At 39.3% G+C, this 18,993-nt stretch overlaps 1 protein-coding gene across 4 annotated transcripts in view; it reads right to left on the bottom strand.

The window, feature by feature from the left end:
- The window catches only part of LIN9 (lin-9 DREAM MuvB core complex component), an 80,048-nt gene that overhangs the window by 7,421 nt on the left and 53,634 nt on the right, over positions 1–18,993 (bottom strand). The gene's annotated exons all lie outside the window — the stretch shown is intronic.

Genomic DNA, 18,993 nt, shown 5'->3' with positions numbered 1-18,993 from the left:
GCCTCTCTCTCTCTCTGTGACTATCATAAATAAAAAAAAAAAAAAAAAATTATCTGTACTCAAAATAATCTGTACTCAATGTTCTACTTCTTGTGTGTGACAACAGTATTATTGTCATTTAGGAGACATCCTTAGGAGCATCACAATGTCTGCCATTTACTTTTTCCTAAAGGAGATCACTAGAGAAAGAGGTTACATGCAGAAGTGTTGAATCTGCATACTTTTTCCTTACAGGAGTCTTCCAACTTTCTCATAAGCTTGCCATTTTTCAAAACAGAACGTAAAAGCCTGAATATACTCATCTGAAGTAGTCTAGTTATTGAAACTGCATTACTCCCTGCCTGGAATCGACTGCGTGTAGTGTAATGGTTAAGCGCATGGGTGCAAGAATCACAAACGGAGGTTCAACTCCTAACTCTGCCACCTTCTAGCTGTGTGGCCATAAGCAAGCTCCCTAACTTCCTGTGCTCAATTTTCTCATCTGTAAAAAGGGGGTAATGAGAATACCAACCTAAGAGGACAGCACCTGCCCACACAGAGAATGCTCAGTAAGTGTTAACTCTTATCACCATGGCCATCACTCTGATGTGCTTGCCATCAGTAAGTGCGGGCCTTGGTGGACTTTGGTCCCATCACCCCTCCTTGCTCCACAGTGGCTCCAATAAATACACTACCCATCCCACCCCAGTGCAGATGCTGCAACAAGATGCTCCAGTCAGGCCACATGCAGTCACCTCTTCTCCTCCAGAGGGTTTCCCAGAAGCAGCCCCTCCTGTCCCTGGGAGGCACAACCGCTCCATCTGGGCAGCACAGTGAAGGACAGGGAGCGGCCCAGAAGCCACTTACAGGTGGTACACATCACACAATTATAATGGTGTGAGCTGACACAAGCCTCAGCGATCATCCACTCAACCCTGTCATTTGACGGAAGACAAAACGGAGGCGGAAGGAAGCTGATGAGTTGTTTACCAACACACACCGTCAATAATGTGTTGATGATGAAGATGGAGATGGCTAACACGCATATAGGGACTGGAGATCGATGTGTCAGACACTGTTCTAGGTGTTTAACGGGATCTCACTGACTTCACAACAAACCCATAGGAAGGGGGCTGTACTTATCCCCGTTTTATATATGGAGGAATCTGAGGCCCATGCATCCCAGTAAGTGGTAAGCATGCAGGATCCCAAGGCAGACTGTGTGGGTCAGAATCCTGCTGGAAGAGCAGGGTAGGGGCACACTCCAGGGCTGACCCTGGAATCACATAAAGGCGTCTGACTCAGTTTACCACTGGTGCCTCCTAAACGGTTTCCCCTTCCTAAGCTTCAGATTTGTTCAGTTAAGCCCACAGTACTATTTGAACAGCCAGTATTATAAAAATATTTTTATCTATCTATCTATCTATCTATCTATCTATCTATCTATCTATCATCTATCAACAGAGAGAGGCAGAGACATAGGCAGAGGGAGAAGCAGGCTCCATGGAGGAAGCCTGATGTGGGACTCCGTCCTGGAGCCCTGGGATCACGCCCTGAGCCAAAGGCAGATGCTCAACCGTTGAGCCACCCAGGTGTCCCAATGAACAGCCAGTCTTTAATAAAAATGCTAGGATAAAGAGGACACAGTATATTTAACTTCATCTCCTTGGGTTGGCTTGGGGATTTACCCATGACATAGTTTCACCAAACACTTGACCTAGTCCCTTTTTTTTTTATTTTTTAAAGAAGTTTTTCTTTTTTAGATTTTATTTATTTATCCATGAGAGATACAGACAGAAGGCAGAGACATAGGCAGAGAGAGAAGCAGGCTCCTCACAGGGAGCCCGATGTGGGACTTGATCCTGGAACCCTGGGATCACGCCCTGAGCCAAAGGCAGATGCTCAACTGCTGAGCCACCCAGGCATCCCGACCTATTTCCTTCTTTTTTTTTTCCCCTTCTTAAAGATAAGTATATATTTTGGCAAATTCAGAACTAGTTAATCAAAATCAAAATTATTAAAGGCTCTGTATCTTTTTTCCCCCTAAGATTTATTTATTTCAGAGAGAGAGAGAGAGAGAGAGAGAGAACAAGTGTGGGGGCTAGGGGCAGAGGGAGAGGGGAGTCTCAGACTCTGGAGCATGGAGTCTGACAGGAGGCTTGATTCCATGACCCTGTGATCACAACCTGAACTGAAACCAAGAGTCGGACGCTTAACCAACTGTACCCCCCCAGGTGCCCTAAGGCTCTAAGGCTCCGTATGTTTTTGCACAGAATTCACTACAAGGTGTTAAAGGCCTCGATCCTTAATTTCTGTCTTCAACATATATATGAGGTACTTAAATAAAGACATATGAGGACTATATATATATATCAAAATGTACACAGGGGCGCCTGGCTGGCTCAGCCCATAAAGCATGCGACTCTTGATCTCAAGGTCATGAGTTCAAGCTCCATGTTGTGCCAGTAGCCTAATTAAAAAAAAAAAATTATTTAAATTCAATTAATTAACATATAACATATTATTGGTTTCAGAGGTAGAATTCAGTGATTCATCAGTCTTCTAGAACACCCACTGTTCATTACATCATGTGCCCTCCTTAACGTCCATCCCCCAGTGACCCTGTCCTGTCACCACTCCCCCTTCCAGAGACCCTCAGTTTGTTTCCTATGATTAAAAGTCTCTTATGGTTTGTCTCCCTGATTTCATCTTATTTTTTCCTCTCTTCCCCTAAGATCCTGTTTTGTTTCTTTAACTCCACATTATCAGTGAGATCATAAGATAATTGCCTTTCTCTGACTTACTTTACTTAGTATAATATCCCCTAGTTCCATCCATGTCATTGCAAATGGCAAGATTTTTTTTTTTTTGATGGCTTAGTATTCCATTGTGTGTGTGTGTGTGTGTGTGTGTGTATCACATCTTTATCCATTCATACATTGATGGACATTGAGCTCTTTCCATAGTTTGGCTATGGTGGACATTGCTGCTATAAATATTGGGATGCACATGGCCCTTCAAATCACTGCATCTGTATCTTTGAGGTAAATACCCAGTAGTACAATTGCTGAGTCATAGGGTAGTTCTATTTTCAACTTTTTGAGGAACCTCTGCAATGTTTTCCAGATTGGCTGCACCAGCTTGCATTCCTACCAACAGCAGAAGAGTGTCCCCACTTCTCTGCATTCTTGCCAACACCTGTTGTTTCCTGACTTGTTCATGGTAGCCATTCTGACTGATGTGAGGTGGTATCTCATTGTGGTTTTGATTTGTACTTCCCTGATGCAAGTGATGTTGAGCATTTTTTCATGTGTCTGTTGGCCATTTTCTGTCCTCTTTGAAGAACTGTCTGTTCATGTCTTCTGCCCATTTCTTGACTGGATAATTTGTTCTTTGGGTGTTAAATTTGATAAGTTCTGTATAGATTTTGTATGCTAGTCCTCTGCCCCTCACCTTGCTTGTGCTCTCTCTCTCACTCTCAAATAAATAAAATCTAAAAAAAACCCAAACAAACCCCAAAACCAATGGTTCTTAAAAAGTTAAACACCTTCATGTACCATATGATCTAAGAGAAATGAAATCATCTGTCCATGTAAAGCCTTGCACACAAATGTCCAATTTTCTTTGTAATAGCTAAAAAATGTAAACAATCCAAATGTCCCTCAACAGGTAAATGGATTTTGTGGTACGTCCATATGATGTGGTACTACTGCTCAGCAATAAAAAAGAATTATGGTATGTTGCATGAACTGTGGGACACACAACTAAGTGGATGAATCCAAATCGTTATACCAAATGAAAGATGACAGGCAAAAGGGACACCTGGGTAGCTCAGTGGTTGAGCGTTTGCCTTTGGCTCAGGGTGTGATCCCAGAATCCTGGGATCGAGTCCCACATCAGGCTCCCTGCATGGAACCTGCTTCTCCCTCTGCCTATGTCTCTGCCTCTCCCTCTCTCTCGGTCTCTCATTAACAAAGACATAAATACAATCCTTAAAAAAAAAAGATGACAGGCAAAAAAGCATATATACAGTATGATTCCATTTATGTGCAATTCTACAAAATGTAAACTAATCTGTGATGACAGCAGGCAGATCAGTGGTTGCTGGGAGCCTGGAATAGATGGAGGAATAGATTATAAAGGGCTTGGGGAAATCTGGTGAGGAGGGGAGAAAGCAGAAATACTTGTAATCTAGTCTGTGGTGATGGTTTCATGGGTGTGTATGTGTATATGGACACACACATATATCTGATCAAACCATACATTTTAAAAATATACAGTTTACTGTGCACCAATTATACCTCAACAAAGTTGGGGAAGTCATGGGGAAAATCTACCCATATCAAAAGAACCCTGCTAACCCTTCAGAAGCCCCCATGTGTCACCTTACAAATTTTTCTCTTTTCTCTCCAAAGCAACCGTACTTTGATATCAAACATCATAGTTTGACTTTTGAAATTAATGCAAAATGTAATTATATAGTATATACTTTTCTTCCTCACTTCTTTCAATTAACACTGTGGAATTCATCCACATGGTCGTGTGTATCCATTTAGTTCGTTCATTGTGGTATAGTATTCTTTTGTAGAAATATTCAGTTATTCTACTGGCTCCATTTGTTGTTGGGCAATAGGACTGCATGTAGTTAGTTCTTGGCTAATATGAACAGTGCTGCTAGGACATTTTGTACTCAGGTACCCAACATGTTTAATTTTAGTAGATAGAGCCAAAGAGTTTCCCAAAGTGATGGAATAAGAAAGTTCTGGCTGCTTCACAAATGTTCCAATCTTTGATATTTTAAGTGTTTGAATATTAGCCACTTTTAGAGGGTTTGAGTGATATCTCTTTGTGGTATTAATCTGCATTTTCTCTATTATTAATGAGGCTGGGTACCTTATCACAATTTCTTTGTACATCTGAATATCCTCTTTTTAAAAAGTATCTCTTGGGATCCCTGGGTGGCGCAGCGGTTTGGCGCCTGCCTTTGGCCCAGGGCGCGATCCTGGAGACCCGGGATCGAGTCCCACGTCGGGCTCCCGGTGCATGGAGCCTGCTTCTCTCTCTGCCTATGTGTCTGCCTCTCTCTCTCTCTCTCTGTATGACTATCATAAATAAATAAAAATTAAAAAAAAATAAAAAAATAAAAAGTATCTCTTTAATTCTCTTTCCTGTTTTCTATTAGGTTGCTTATCTTTTTCTTTTAAGATTTTATTTGTTTATTCATGAGAAACACAGAGGCAGAGACACAGGCAGAGGGAGAAGCAGGCTCCTAATGGGGAGCCTGATGCAGGACTTGATCCTGACACCCTGGGATCACACCCTGAGCCGAAGGCAGTCACCCAACCACTGAGCCACCCAGGCGCCCCTGCCTATCTTTTTCCTATTGACTTACAGTTCTTTATATATTCTAGATGTAAGCTTTCGGTCAATTATATGTGCTGTAAGCATTTCTTTCCATTCTGTGGTTTGCCTTTTATTTTCTTATAGTTGTATTTTTTTCATGAACAGAGGTTCATAATTTCAATATAGTTCAATGTATCAATCTTTTCCTCTATGGTTATTGTGTTCTATACTCTATTGATCTCATTTAAAGACTTCTACCCTAAGGTCCTAATATTCTCCTATATTATCTTCTAGAAGTTTTACATTTTGGCTTTCACATTTAGATCTAAAATACCAATAATTTTTGGGGTTCCTAGGTGGCTCATTCAGAGGGGCATGCAACTCTTGATCTCAAGGTTGTGAGTTTGAACCTCATGTTGGATGTAGACATTACTTTAAAAATATATAATCTTAAAAAAATGTAATACTGGTCATTTTTCAAGTGAGGCAGGGACCCCACCCCTGCTATATTGATACCCAGTTGACTCAGTACCATTATTTCAGTATGCTGCTGAAGCGAGCACAGCACCATTATTTCAAAAACCTTTCTTTCCTCATTACTCTGAAGAACTACTTTTGTCATTGAACAAGTGTCCACACATGTGAATGTCTCTTCCTGGGATCTCTATTCTGTTCCATGGGCTATGTGCCTATGTTGTGCCAGCAGCACACACATGAATGCTCTAGCTTTGTAATAGTACCAATCTCCAGGACAATAAGTCATTCCACCTTGCTCTTCTTTAAGAATACCTTGGGGGCGCCTGGGTGGCTCAGCAGTTGAGCATCTACCTTTGGCTAAGGGCATGATCCTGTGGTCCTGGAATCGAGTTCCGTATCGGGCTCCCTGCATGGAGCCTGCTTCTCCCTCTGCCTATGTCTCTGCCTCTCTCTCTGTGTCTCTCATGAATAAGTAAATTAAAAAAAAAAAAAAACCTTGGAGATCCTAGCTCTTTGTAGTTCCACATACATTTTAGAATCAGCTTGTCAATTTGCACAAACTTCACACATGCATGTGTATGTGCACAGATGGATTAGGACTCTGAGATTACATTCAATCACCTATAGATAAATTGGGGAAAATGGACACCTTTGCAACACTATGCCTGAAGTCATGAATATATCTTTTTATTTAAGTCTTCTTTAATTTCTCTCAACATTTTAGGTTTTTTTTTTTTTTTTTTTTTTTTTTTTTTTAGTTTTCTATATAGAAGTTTAATACATGTTAGATTTACATCAAGGTATATATTTATTTTTTCTTTACTTTTTAGAAAAATTTATTTATTTATTTATTCATGAGAGACACAGAGAGAGGCAGAGACGCAGGCAGAGGGAGAAGCAGGCTCCATGCAGGGAACCCAATGCGGAACTTGATCCTGGGACTCCAAGATCAGGCCCTGAGCCAAAGGCAGATGCTCAACCACTGAGCCACCCAGACGTCCCAAGGTATATATTTATTTATTTATATTTTTTAAAAAATATTTTATTTATTCATGAGAGACACAGAGAGAGAGTGAGAGAAGCAGGGACACAGGCAGAGGGAGAAGCAGGCTCCATGCAGGAAGCTGGATGTGGGACTCGATCCCAGGTCTCCAGTATCATACCCTGGGCTGAAGGTGGCACTAAACCGCTGAGCCACCTGGGCTTCCCTGCCCCCAAGGTATATATTTAAATGGTATTTTTGAAATCTCATTTTCTAACTACTTATTACTGATATATGGAAACATAACTGCTTTTTAAAAAAACTAATCTTTAATCTAGCAATTTTGTTAAACTCACTAATTCTAATAATTTATCTGAAGATTCTTTCAGATTTTCTAGGTATACAAATACATCATCAGTGAATAAAACAAATTGGTTTTATTTCTTCCTTTCCAATCTTTATAAATTTTTTGCTTTATTACACTGACTAGAATCTCCACTATACTACTGAATAGCAATTGTGATAGTAGGCTTTCATATCTCATTTTCATTTTTAAAGAGAAAAAAAATGTTTTTAAATAAGCTGTATGCCCAATACGGGACTTGAACTCACAACTCTGAGATCAAGAGTCACATGCTCTACAGTCATGTGTCCCTAAAGAGAAATTTTTTAACACTTCACTAGTAAGTATAACATTTGCTATAAGTAGCCTGGTAAATATTCCCTGTCAGATTAAGGGATCTTTTTTTTTTTTTTTTTTTTTTTAGATTAAGGGATCTTGATCTTAATTATTCCTAGTTTGATAAGAGTATTTATTATTCCACCAGGAAGGGATGCTTAATTATGTAATTTTTAATTTTTTTTTATTTTAATTTTTTTTTGCAACTACTGAGATGCTCTTGTGGATTCTCTTTACACTCTTAACATGGTAAATCACATTAAAAATTTTCTTATTAGGGCAGCCCCAGTGGCGCAGCGGTTTAGCGCTGCCTGCAACCCAGGGTGTGATCCTGGAGACCCTGAATTGAGTCCCACATCAGGCTCTCTGTATGATGCCTGCTTCTCCCTCTGCCTGTGTCTCTGCCTCTCTCTCTGTGTGTCTCTCATGAATAAATAAAATCTTTAAATTTTTAAAAAAGATTTTTTTTTTAAAAAGATTTTTATTTATTTATTCATGACAAATGAATATGACCAATGTCTCAATAAAGCTGTTATAGGGGCATCTGACTTTTGATTTTTGGCTCAGGTCGTGATCTCAGGGTACTGAGACTGAGCCTCGCATTGGGGTCCCCACTCAGCAGGGAATCTGCTTGTTTTCCTCTTCCTGATCACTCTCTCGAACAAATAAATAAATCTTAAAAAAATAAAAAGCTGTTATAAAAAAAGAAACCTGGCCTTTTAAATATTTACTATAATTGAACATGCTTTCCTACCAATACTCCTATAATCAACCAGTCTGTTTTAGACTGCCACGTACAGGTTGAGCGTAACATACAAAATGGACTCTATTTTGAAGACTGGTTTACTAGTAAGCAGGTTCCTGCAGAGATCCAAATAAAAGACGACTAAAAACATGACAAGGATAATTCTGACAACATATTTTGGGCAAGAAAACCAACTTACAACAGGACAGGACAGAGGAAGAAGCACAGAGGTCTATTACCCAGAGAACCCTAATATGAGATTTTAAACATGGTTAATTGAGACAGAATTCTCGGGGATAGATCCCTCCTCCTCTTGAATTATTACTAATCTCCAGGTATGACAAGACACATTTTCAAGTGAGAAAGTAATTATTAGAGATGATTGGTTTAATATCTGCTTTTATATAGTGCTGAAGCAATTCAAACCTATTTTAATAAATTCCATATGCTCTATTAATCTGTGAACATTCTGTATGTGTATTTTAAGATATTCAAAATAGAAAGGGCATTTTGAAATGAATAAACTCACATTTTCACTGATTTTAATATACTATATAATTTGACTTACAACAGGTTGCTCAAAGCTTTAACTTTCAATAAACTCCATAAAAATTTCTCAGGTGTATGACTGAGAAATTTGTCCTTGTTGGATTATAAAAGTGACTAAACATTTTAATATAAAGTAATTTTTCCCTTTCACTTTACAAATAGAAAGTTTGAACATCTGATTTCATAGTTTGACTACTTTGGTTTTAGTTTGCTTTTCCTGAGTAAAGTATGAGATAAACAAGCTTTCCAAATTTAAAGGAGACTTTATCAGACCAATATTTTATTTATTTTTGTAAATTCCATAAGAAAATAAACTTTGAACAAAATAATATGTCCAGTCCTTTGAGGTGAGAAACAGTAAACTAATCAGGACATTTGGTAAAAATAGAATATAAATTAGTTTTCAGCTTCAAAATCAAATTAAATTAAATTACATATATGTTAGGGCAGAGGCTAGATGGGGATAAGGTAGATAAAATTACTCCTCCTTGTTGCTAAATACACGAGGGGTTAGCCATGTAAACGTTCAGTTAGTTTCATGTCATTAACCTGAAGCTTCATAGAAAAATAAGGAAAAAAGTCATAAGGAATAAATGGAATATATACCCAGAAAACTTATAATTCATAAATCTGAAAGAACTACTGTATTTCTGAAAGTTTTTTAAAATATTAGGTCTCAAGGTATTAAAAAATAAAATCTCACATTATATCTGGAATTCTTCTGCAAAGAAGGAATTAAATTGAATAATTTTTTAAAGATTTTATTTATTTATTCATGAGAGACAGAGAGAGAAAGAGAGAGAAGCAGAGACATAGGCAGAGGGAGAAGTAGGCTCCATGCAGGGAGCCGGATGTGGGACTCGATCTTGGGTCTCCAGGACCACTCCCTGGGCTGAAAGGGGTGCTAAACCACTGAGCCACCTGGGCTGTCCAAATTGAATAATTTGTATTTGTCCCTGAAATACTCCGTAAAATTTCCAATTTATAAGTAATACAGAAAATAGGATGAGTAACAGCTGTGTGAAGATAAGACAGCATTTGGGGGTACCTGGGTGGCTCAGTCTGTTAAACATCTGCCTTCAGCTCAGGTCGTGGTCCCAGGGTCCTGGGATTGAGCCCTGCATCAGGCTCCCTCCCTGCTCAGTGGGGAGTCGGCTTCACCCTCTCCCTCTGCCCCTCTTCCTTCTTATGCTCACTCTAATAAATAAACAAAATCTTAAAAAAAAAGATAGCATTCGATTTTTACCACTCTACAAGGCACTGTACATATATACATCAATATAATAGAACTGGTACAGTCTCTAAAGATACTTGCAACATTTTGTTTACATTCTACAACTACTCCCCAAATCATGTATCATACACCTATTTCCTTTTTTTGATTATTTCACTTAAAAGTATGGTTTGTTACATGTAATACAAAGGAGGTACTTTGAATATAAATCCATCCTGCCCCACCATTTGTTTGTAATAAATACAGGTATCAAAAACATTCCTGAACATACTTCTGATATCACTAGTTACAAGCATCTCTTCAAAAATAACATAATTTGCAATAGTATTCATTTTACCTGCTACTTTAAACAATTTAAATTTCAGCTCTCTCACCAAGTAAACATGTTATTTATGCTTTTCCTCCTTTGGGAAACAAACATTATTCTACAGTAATCTGATACTTCTTGTCTTGTTCTTATCCTGTAAACCTGAATTCCAAGTTTATGTTTAGATTCTTTTTTTCTGTTTGTCAGAGAGAGAGCACGAGCAGGGGGAGCAGCAGGTAGAGAGAGAAGCAGACTCCCCACTGAGCAGGGAGCCTGATGTGGGGCTCCAACCCAGGACCCTGAAATCATGACCTGAGCCAAAGGCAGATACTTCACCAACTGAGCCACTGGAGCGCTTCCAGGTTTGTGTTCAAATGATAGGGCCTTGATAGGAGAAAAAATATCGTGGTACATTTTTCCTCCTGTTGTCTGAAAATATGAGCGTGTGTATTTTGTTTTATATTTTATGTTTTAAAGATTATTTAGTAACCTCCACACCCAATGTGGGGCTCAAACATACGAGCCTGAGATCAAGAGTTGCACACTCTTCTGACTGAGCCAGCCAGGTGTCCTGAGTATGTGTGTCTTAAATATTTTATTACCTAACCAGTTGGAATTATTTTATTAAATGTTGAGTGCTTTGCACTGTAATACTCAGTCAAGGTATTAACATAAGTAGAAGGTTGTTGATTTATGACAACTTGGAGATCTCCTAAAATCAATTGCTGTCTATTTCAACTTTTTTGATGCCTGTGGAAGTTTCATATTTTGTTTCAGTATCATCAGACTTCCTAGTTCAAGTAAGGTTTTTTTAAAGATTTATTTATTCATTCATTCATTCATTCATGATAGACACACACACACACACACAGAGAGAGAGGCAGAGACACAGGCAGAGGGAGAAGTAGGCTCCACGCCGGGAGCCCAACGCAGGACTCGATCCTGGGACTCCAGGATTGCGCCCTGGGCCAAAGGCAGGCACCAAACCGCTGAGCCACTCAGGGATCCCTTGATTTATTTATTTGTTTATTAATGAGAGACACAGGCAGAGGGAGAAGCAGGCTCCCCACATGAAGCCCGATGCAGAATTCGATCCCGGATCCCAGGAACACGCCCTAAGCCGAAGGCTGACTCTCCACTGCAGAGCCAACCAGGTGTCCTCTTCAAGTAATGTTTTAATGCTACATGAATTTTGCCATTTTGTTAAGTCTGCTATGTTCTGTTAATCTACCATTAACAGAACATGGGAAATACCCTATCCATATTAAATTTTCCTGCCAATCTAACTAATGGAGGAACTTCTGGATATTTAGATCACTCTGTTAGGCCAAAGTTAGGCATGAGTGACAAGAGGATGGACCTCAGACATCCTGACAGGGAGCAACTGCCCATGGACCACCCCAGTCCACCCATCTCGCAGTTGGTGTGCAGTGACAACATCCTGGCAGAGGAAGAGTTAAGTGCTGTACTTGCAGAAAGTGTTGTACAGAAAGCCACCTGTCCTTATCTGACCTGTACCTCTAGAATAGCAATAATGTGTGGTTTCCTACCAGGTGTAGGCATTTTAAATACAATTGGGTAATTATTATATAATCCAGGCCTGTCACTAGATGTTGTGTCCTTAGGACTCACCCAAAAGAAAAAAATTGATGTAAGCTCAAAACCCCGGAGTTTCAAGGCCTTTGTCTCTGTTGACTGGCCTGCTCCTCCCTTGCAGCATACATTTTTTAAAAAGATTTTATTTATTTATTCAAGATTAAGAGAGAGAGAAAGCATGAACAGGGACAAAGGCAAAAGGGAGGGAGAAGTAGACTTCCTGCTGAGCAGGGAGCCTGATGTGGGGCTTGATCCCAGGACCCCAAGATCATGACCTCAGCTGAAAGGAGATGCTTAATTGCCTGAGCCAGCCAGGCCCCCTGATGTATTTTTTAAAATACATATCAAATTCCTATTCGTTAATATTTTGTTTAGAATTCTTGCATCTATGTTCATGAATGAGGCTGACTACTAATTCTTTTGTAGCATCTTGTTAGGTTTTGATATCAAATTATTCAAGCATTATAAAATGAATTGGAAACTGTTCCTTTTCTTCTGTTCTCTAGAAGAATTTTTTTTTCTTAGATTTTATTTTTTATTTATTTGAGGCAGAGAGAGAGAGAGAGAGAGAGAAAGCCTGAAAAGGAGCAGAGGGAGACGGTGAGGGAGAAGCAGACTCCCCACTGAGCAGGGAATGGGAAGCAGGGCTTGATCCAAGGACCTGGAGATCATGACCTGAGAGGAAGGCAGACACTTAACTGGCTAAGTCACACAGGTGTCCCACTTCAAATAAGTTTTGAAAAATGGATGTTAAAGATAACTACTTGGCTGAATTCACTTCTTTGGAAGAATTCATCGAGGGTTGTAGTTTCTTTTTGGTCAAGTTTTAAATTACTGACTCATTTATAAGGTAGTGACAGGACTATTCCAATTTAACATTTCTTCTTGTATCCATTTTAACAAGCTGTATTTTTCCAGAAATATGTCCACTTCACCTCAATCTTCAAACATTATTTGCAGAAAGTTCTTTATAATATGTACAGCTTTGGCCATTATAAGATACCATTGACTAGGTGGCTTAAACAGAAGTACATTTTCTCAGTCTGGAGGCTGGACATCCAAGATCAAGATGCTGGCTGGATTGGTTTCTGATGAGAACTTTCTTCCTGGCTCTCTTCACACTGCACAATCAGAAAAATCTCTGTGCCTCTTCCTCTTCTCGTAAGGACACCAGTCCTATTGGCTTAGGACCTCACCCTTATGGCCTCATTTAACCTTAATTACCTCTTTGGAGATTGAAGCTCTACATAAAATCACCTTGGGGGTTAGGGCTTCAACCTATGAATCCTAGAAGGCACAATTCAATGTGTAACACAATATCTTCCTATGATCTTTAGTATCTGTAGGCACTGTAGTAATGTGCCCTCTTTCTTATTTGTATCATTCTTGATTGGCATTTGCAGGATTATCATATTTATTACTTCTTTCAAAGAGCCAATTTTTTACTTTGTGGATCATTCCTATTGTATTTTTTAAAAAGATTTTATTTATTCATGAGAGACACAGAGATAGAGGCAGAAACACCGGCAGAGAGAGAAGCAGGCCCCCCCACCAGGAACCGGGTATGGGATTCAATCCCAGGATCCCGGGATCATGGCCTGAGCCAAAAGCAGATGCTCAACCACTGAGTCACCCAAGTGCCCCAGATCATTCCTATTTTAGATTTGTTTCTATTTCATTACTTTTCTCTCTGGATTTAATTTGTTCTTATTTGCACTTCTTGAGATGTATGCTTGACTTTCTGCTTTTTCCAGTCTTTCTTCAATTCAAACATGTTCTTTTACTCTGAAATAGGCATGGCTGCATCCCAACATTCTGACATGTAATTTTCAATACCATCCAATTAAAAACATTTAATGGAAATTAAGGGAAATTTAAAATTGCATCCTTTAATTTTCAAGCATGAAAGGTTTTTAAAAATCCTTTTTAAAAAGATTTATTGGGATGCCTGGGTGGCTCAGCGGTTGAGTGTCTGCCTTCGACTCAGGACATGATCCCGGGGTTCCGAGATCGAGTCCCATATCAGGCTTCCTGCAAGGAGCCAGCTTCTCTCTCTGCCTATGTTTCTGCCTTCTTTCTGTCTCTCATAAATAAATAAAATCTTTAAAAATAAATAAGATTTATTTTAGAGACAGAGAGAGCATGAACACGTGAGTGTGTGGGGGAAGGGCAGAGGGTGAGAGAATCCTTAAGCAGACTCCTTGCTGAGTACAGAGCTTGATTTAGGACTCAATCCCAGAATATAATCTGGAGAAGTCTAATCATTCTGAAATTTGTTGAAATTTTATTTAGGGCCAGCATACAATTAAATTTTGTAAATATTCTATGTAAGCTTGAAAATAATAGGTATCCAGCAGCTGTTAGGTATGTCAATGTGATCAAGTTTGTTAACTGTGTTTTTGAAATCTATATCCTTACTTAATTTTTTTTTAAAGATTTATTTATTTATTCATGAGAGAGAGAGAGAGAGAGAGAGAGAGAGAGAGAGGCCGAGACATAGGCAGAGGGAGAAGGCGGCTCCCTGCAGGAAACCAGGTGTGAACTCGACCTGGATTCTGGGATCGTGCCCCGAGCTGAAGGCAGTGCTAACCTCCCCCCCCCTTTTTTTTTTTTAAATTTACTCATGAGAGACACACACACAGAGAGGCAGAGACACAGGCAGAGGGAGAAGCAGGCTCCATGCAGGGAGCCTGATGTGGGACTCGATACCAGGTCTCCAGGATCACATCCTGGGCTGAAGGCAGTGCTAAACCACTGAGCCACCGGGCTGCCCAGACTTTTATTTATTTAATTTTTTAAAAAATATTTATTTATTTATTATTTATTTATTTATTTATTTATTTATTTATGTATTTATGTATTTATGTATTTATTTATTCATGAAAGACACAGAGAGCAAGGCAGAGACGCAGGCAGAGGGAGAAGCAGGCTCCATGCAGGGAGCCCAATGTAGACTCGATCCCATGACTCCAGGATCACGCCCTGGGCCAAAGGCAGGCGCTAAACCGCTGAGCCACCCAGGGATCCCTGCCCAGACTTTTAAAATAACATTGATTTTTTAAAATTTTTATTAAAACCAGTAGATTTATTTTGATTTTTTTAAAAATAAGTTCTATGCCCAAAATGAGGCTTGAACTCATGACTCCAAGATCAAGAGTCAGTCAGGACCTCCTCATTAGATTTTTTTTTTTTTTGCTACTTGCTTTTAGTTATTAAGAAGACTATGGAAATTGTCCCTTTATATAGTGGTAATGTCTTTTTCCTTTGATTTTTGCCAATTTTTGCTTTATGTATTTGGAAGCCATTATTATGTATAAATAACTTTGAAATTATTTTGAAATCTTTCATTAAGAAGCACACTTCTTTATACCCAATAATATCTGTTGCCCTGAATTTTACTGTCAGATATTACTATAGCTATGAGACCTTCCACTGTTATTTTAAAACTTTGCACTGTATACTTTTCATACATTTAAATTTTTTTATTTTCAGGATCCTTTAATATTAAATGTGTCTCTTACATGCATTATAGAGTTGAGGTTTTACTTTTTATCCAGTTTGGCAATCTTTGCCTTTTATTCAGAAGATTTGGTTCACTTGTATTTAATATTATTACTGATATATTTGGACTTAAATCTACCATCTTACTATTTCCCTTCTATTTGTCCCTGTTTGGTGTCATTCTTTTTTTCTTGCCTTCTTTTTTTAAAGACTGATTGAACATTTTTATTGTTATATTTCCCTACCCACCTCTCCCTGATTAGCTTAGTTGTTATGCATCTTTTATTATTATTTTAAGAGGTACCTCAGAAATTAAAATGTGCATCCTTGATTTATCAAAGTCTATATGTATACCCCCCCCATTCTAACCAATAGGCAATTGTTGAGTTTTATTTTTATTTTATATTTTTAAAAGATTTTATTTATTTATTCATGAGAGACCTAGAGAGAGGCAGAGACACAGGCAGTGGGAGGAGAAGCAGGCTCCATTCAAGGAGCCCAATGTGGGACTCGATCCCAGGAATCCGGGATCATGCGCTCAGCCAAAAGCAGACACTCAACTGCTGAGCCATCCAGGTGTCCCAGAGTTGTATTTTAAAATCTTTATGTTTTAAATGCCATAAGGTATGACTTTAAATAGTATCATTTAGATTAATCCACATATTTATCCTTCTTGTTTCTCTTCATTCTCTCTGAAACGTCGTTTTTTTTTTTTTTTGCTTGAACAAAAATTTTATTATTTCTCTTAGTATAGGTATTCTGTTAACAATTTCTATAATTTTTTTCTGCAAATTGTCCTTATGTTAACTTTACCTTGATGCAATTTTCATTGAGTAGAGAAATCTAGGTTGGTAGCAATTTTGTTTCAGCTCTATGAAGATGTCATTCCATTTTCTGTTCTCTATTATTTCTGTGGAGAAGTGAGATGTCAAATAAATTGTTGCTTGGTACCCATGTGGCTCTGGGTACTTTATTTAAGTAATCTCTGCATCCAATGTGGGGCTTAATCTCATGACCCTATGATCAATAGTCACATGCTCTACTGACTGAGCCAGCCAGGTGCCCCTGGTTCAGGGTACTTTAAATATTTTTCACTTTGTGTTTAGTTTTTAGCAGTTTTACTATCTTGTGCCTTAGAGTTTTTACCTTTTTATTTATTCCATTGAGATTCATAGGGCTTCTTGAATCTGTGGTCTATTATTTATCAGTTTTGGAAAGTTCTCGGTCATTATTGCTTTAAGTATTCTTTCTGTCCCATCATCTCTTCTCCTTTTCTTAATACATTAGATATGTTAGACCTCTCACTATCCCTTATTTCTCTTCTGTATTTTCCATCCATTTTCCTTCTATGTTTTGTTCTGGATATTTTCTTTTTTTTTTTTTAATTATTTATTTATTTATGATAGTCACACACACACAGAGAGAAAGAGAGAGAGAGGCAGAGACATAGGCAGAGGGAGAAGCAGGCTCCATGCACCGGGAGCCTGACGTGGGATTCGATCCCGGGTCTCCAGGATCGCGCCCTGGGCCAAAGGCAGGCGCTAAACCGCTGCGCCACCCAGGGATCCCTGTTCTGGATATTTTCTGATATATTTTCAATTATTAGCTCTCTCTTCAACTGTTCCTAATCTGCAGTGATAATACCTCCCAACTGAGTTCTTAATTTTTTTTTTTTAAGACTTTATTTATTTATTCATGAGAGACACAGAGAGAGAGGCGGAGACACAGGCAGAGGGAGAAGCAGGCTCCATGCAGGGAGCCTGATGTGGGGCTCGATCCCGGGTCTCCAGGATCACAGCCTGGACTGAAGGCAGCGCTAAACCACCAGGCCACCGGGGCTGCCCTGAGTTCTTAATTTTGATTGCTGTAGCTTATTTCTAGAGCTTTCATTTGGTCCTTTTTCGTGGCTTCCAGTTCTCTTCTAAAATTTTCCATTTCTGGGCGGCCCCGGTGGCACAGCGGTTTAGCGCCGCCTGCAGCCCAGGTGTGATCCTGGAGATCTGGGATGGAGTCCCACGTCGGGTTCCCTGCATGGAGCCTGCTTCTCCCTCTGCCTGTGTCTCTGCTTCTCTTTCTCTGTGTCTCAATAAATAAATAAAATATTTAAAAAATAAAAAAAATGAAAAATAATAAAACTTTTCCATTTCTTTAAACCAATTAAGGACTTAAAATCTACGTCTAAAAAATTTCATTATCGGGACGCCTGGGTAGCTCAGCGGTTTAGCACTTGCCTTTGGCCCAGGGCGTGATCCTGGAGACCGCGGATCGAGTACCATGTCGGGCTCCCTGCATGGAGCCTGCTTCTCCTCTGCCTGTGTCTCTGCCTCTCTCTCTCTCTGTGTGTCTCTCATGAATAAATAAAATCTTTAAAATAAATAAAAAATAAAAAATTCCATTATCTAGAACCTGCCAATTGTCTATACTGTCTTTTGTTTTTTGTTAGGGTTATCTTGTTTCCTATTGTGTCTGAGGTTTAAAATTGAGTGTTAGACACTGTATATGAAAAAGTAGGGAATCCCAGGGTGGCTCAGTGGTTTCACGCCTGCCTTTGGCCCAGGGCGCGATCCTGGAGTCCCAGGATCGAGTCCTGTGTCGGGGCTCCAGGCATGGAGTCTGCTTCTCCCTCTGCCTGTGTCTCTGCCTCTCTCTCTCTCATAAATAAATAAAAATAAATCTTAAAAAAAAAGTACAGAAATAATTTGAGGCCTGGTGTAATGATATATTATATTGAGAAGAATATTTACTTCTGGTGGGCTGCTTAAGGGCCTCAAGTTCTATAATCATCTTAATTCCATTTTAAAGATGAGATAATCTAGGACACCAGGGTGGCTCAGCGGTTGAGCATCTGCCTTTGGGTCAGGGCATGATCCCGGGGTCCTGGGATCAAGTCCCACGTCCGGCTTCCTGCATGGAGCCTGGTTCTCCCTCTGCTTGTGTCTCTGCCTCTGTCTCTCATGAATAAATAAATAAAATCTTAAAAAAAAAAAAATAAAGATGAGATAATCTGAAGCTGGGCCAATGTTGCATTTGGAGTGCCAACACAGAGGATGGAAGGTTTGTCAGCTTCCCCTGACCCTTGGTGGTATCTGGACTCTATTTTGTCCCCTCTACCCTTGTACAGCTTTAGGAATGCCACTCAGCTTCTCAGCTACCCTTTCTGGAACTGTGGAAAACCCCTGAAGAAAAAATTGAGGCTAAATACCAGGTTCCCCTTCTGAGTTTACTTCTTTTCCCAGATCCTATCCCTATAATTCTTTAAGATCTAGTTAATGCTCTAGTGCTTTCAAGGAGGTTATTTTTGTATTTAATTCCAGAGGAAGTAGTTGTTTTCAACTATTTGGATAGAAAGGTTAATCCAAATTACCTAGTCTAGCACTACTAGAAGCAGAAGCCTCAAATTTCCCCCAAATACCATATTCAAATTCTTTAGAGGAGCAGCTGTTTCCTTCTCTTCCTTTTACCCTGGGTAAATGTCACATTTACCCAGTTCTATCACTAGGATAAAAAAGGGGAATGAGGAAACAGACATTGGATCAATTCCTTTTAAGCACTGCACCTCACTTCTGCATTCCTCCATCATACGTGCAACTGTGGGCCTGGA

The sequence above is a fragment of the Canis lupus genome, chromosome 7 (assembly GCF_003254725.2).
Source record: "Canis lupus dingo isolate Sandy chromosome 7, ASM325472v2, whole genome shotgun sequence".
Classification (NCBI taxonomy): domain Eukaryota; kingdom Metazoa; phylum Chordata; class Mammalia; order Carnivora; family Canidae; genus Canis; species Canis lupus.
Note: the sequence above shows the minus strand (reverse complement) of the source record. Positions and strands in the feature narration are given on the sequence as shown.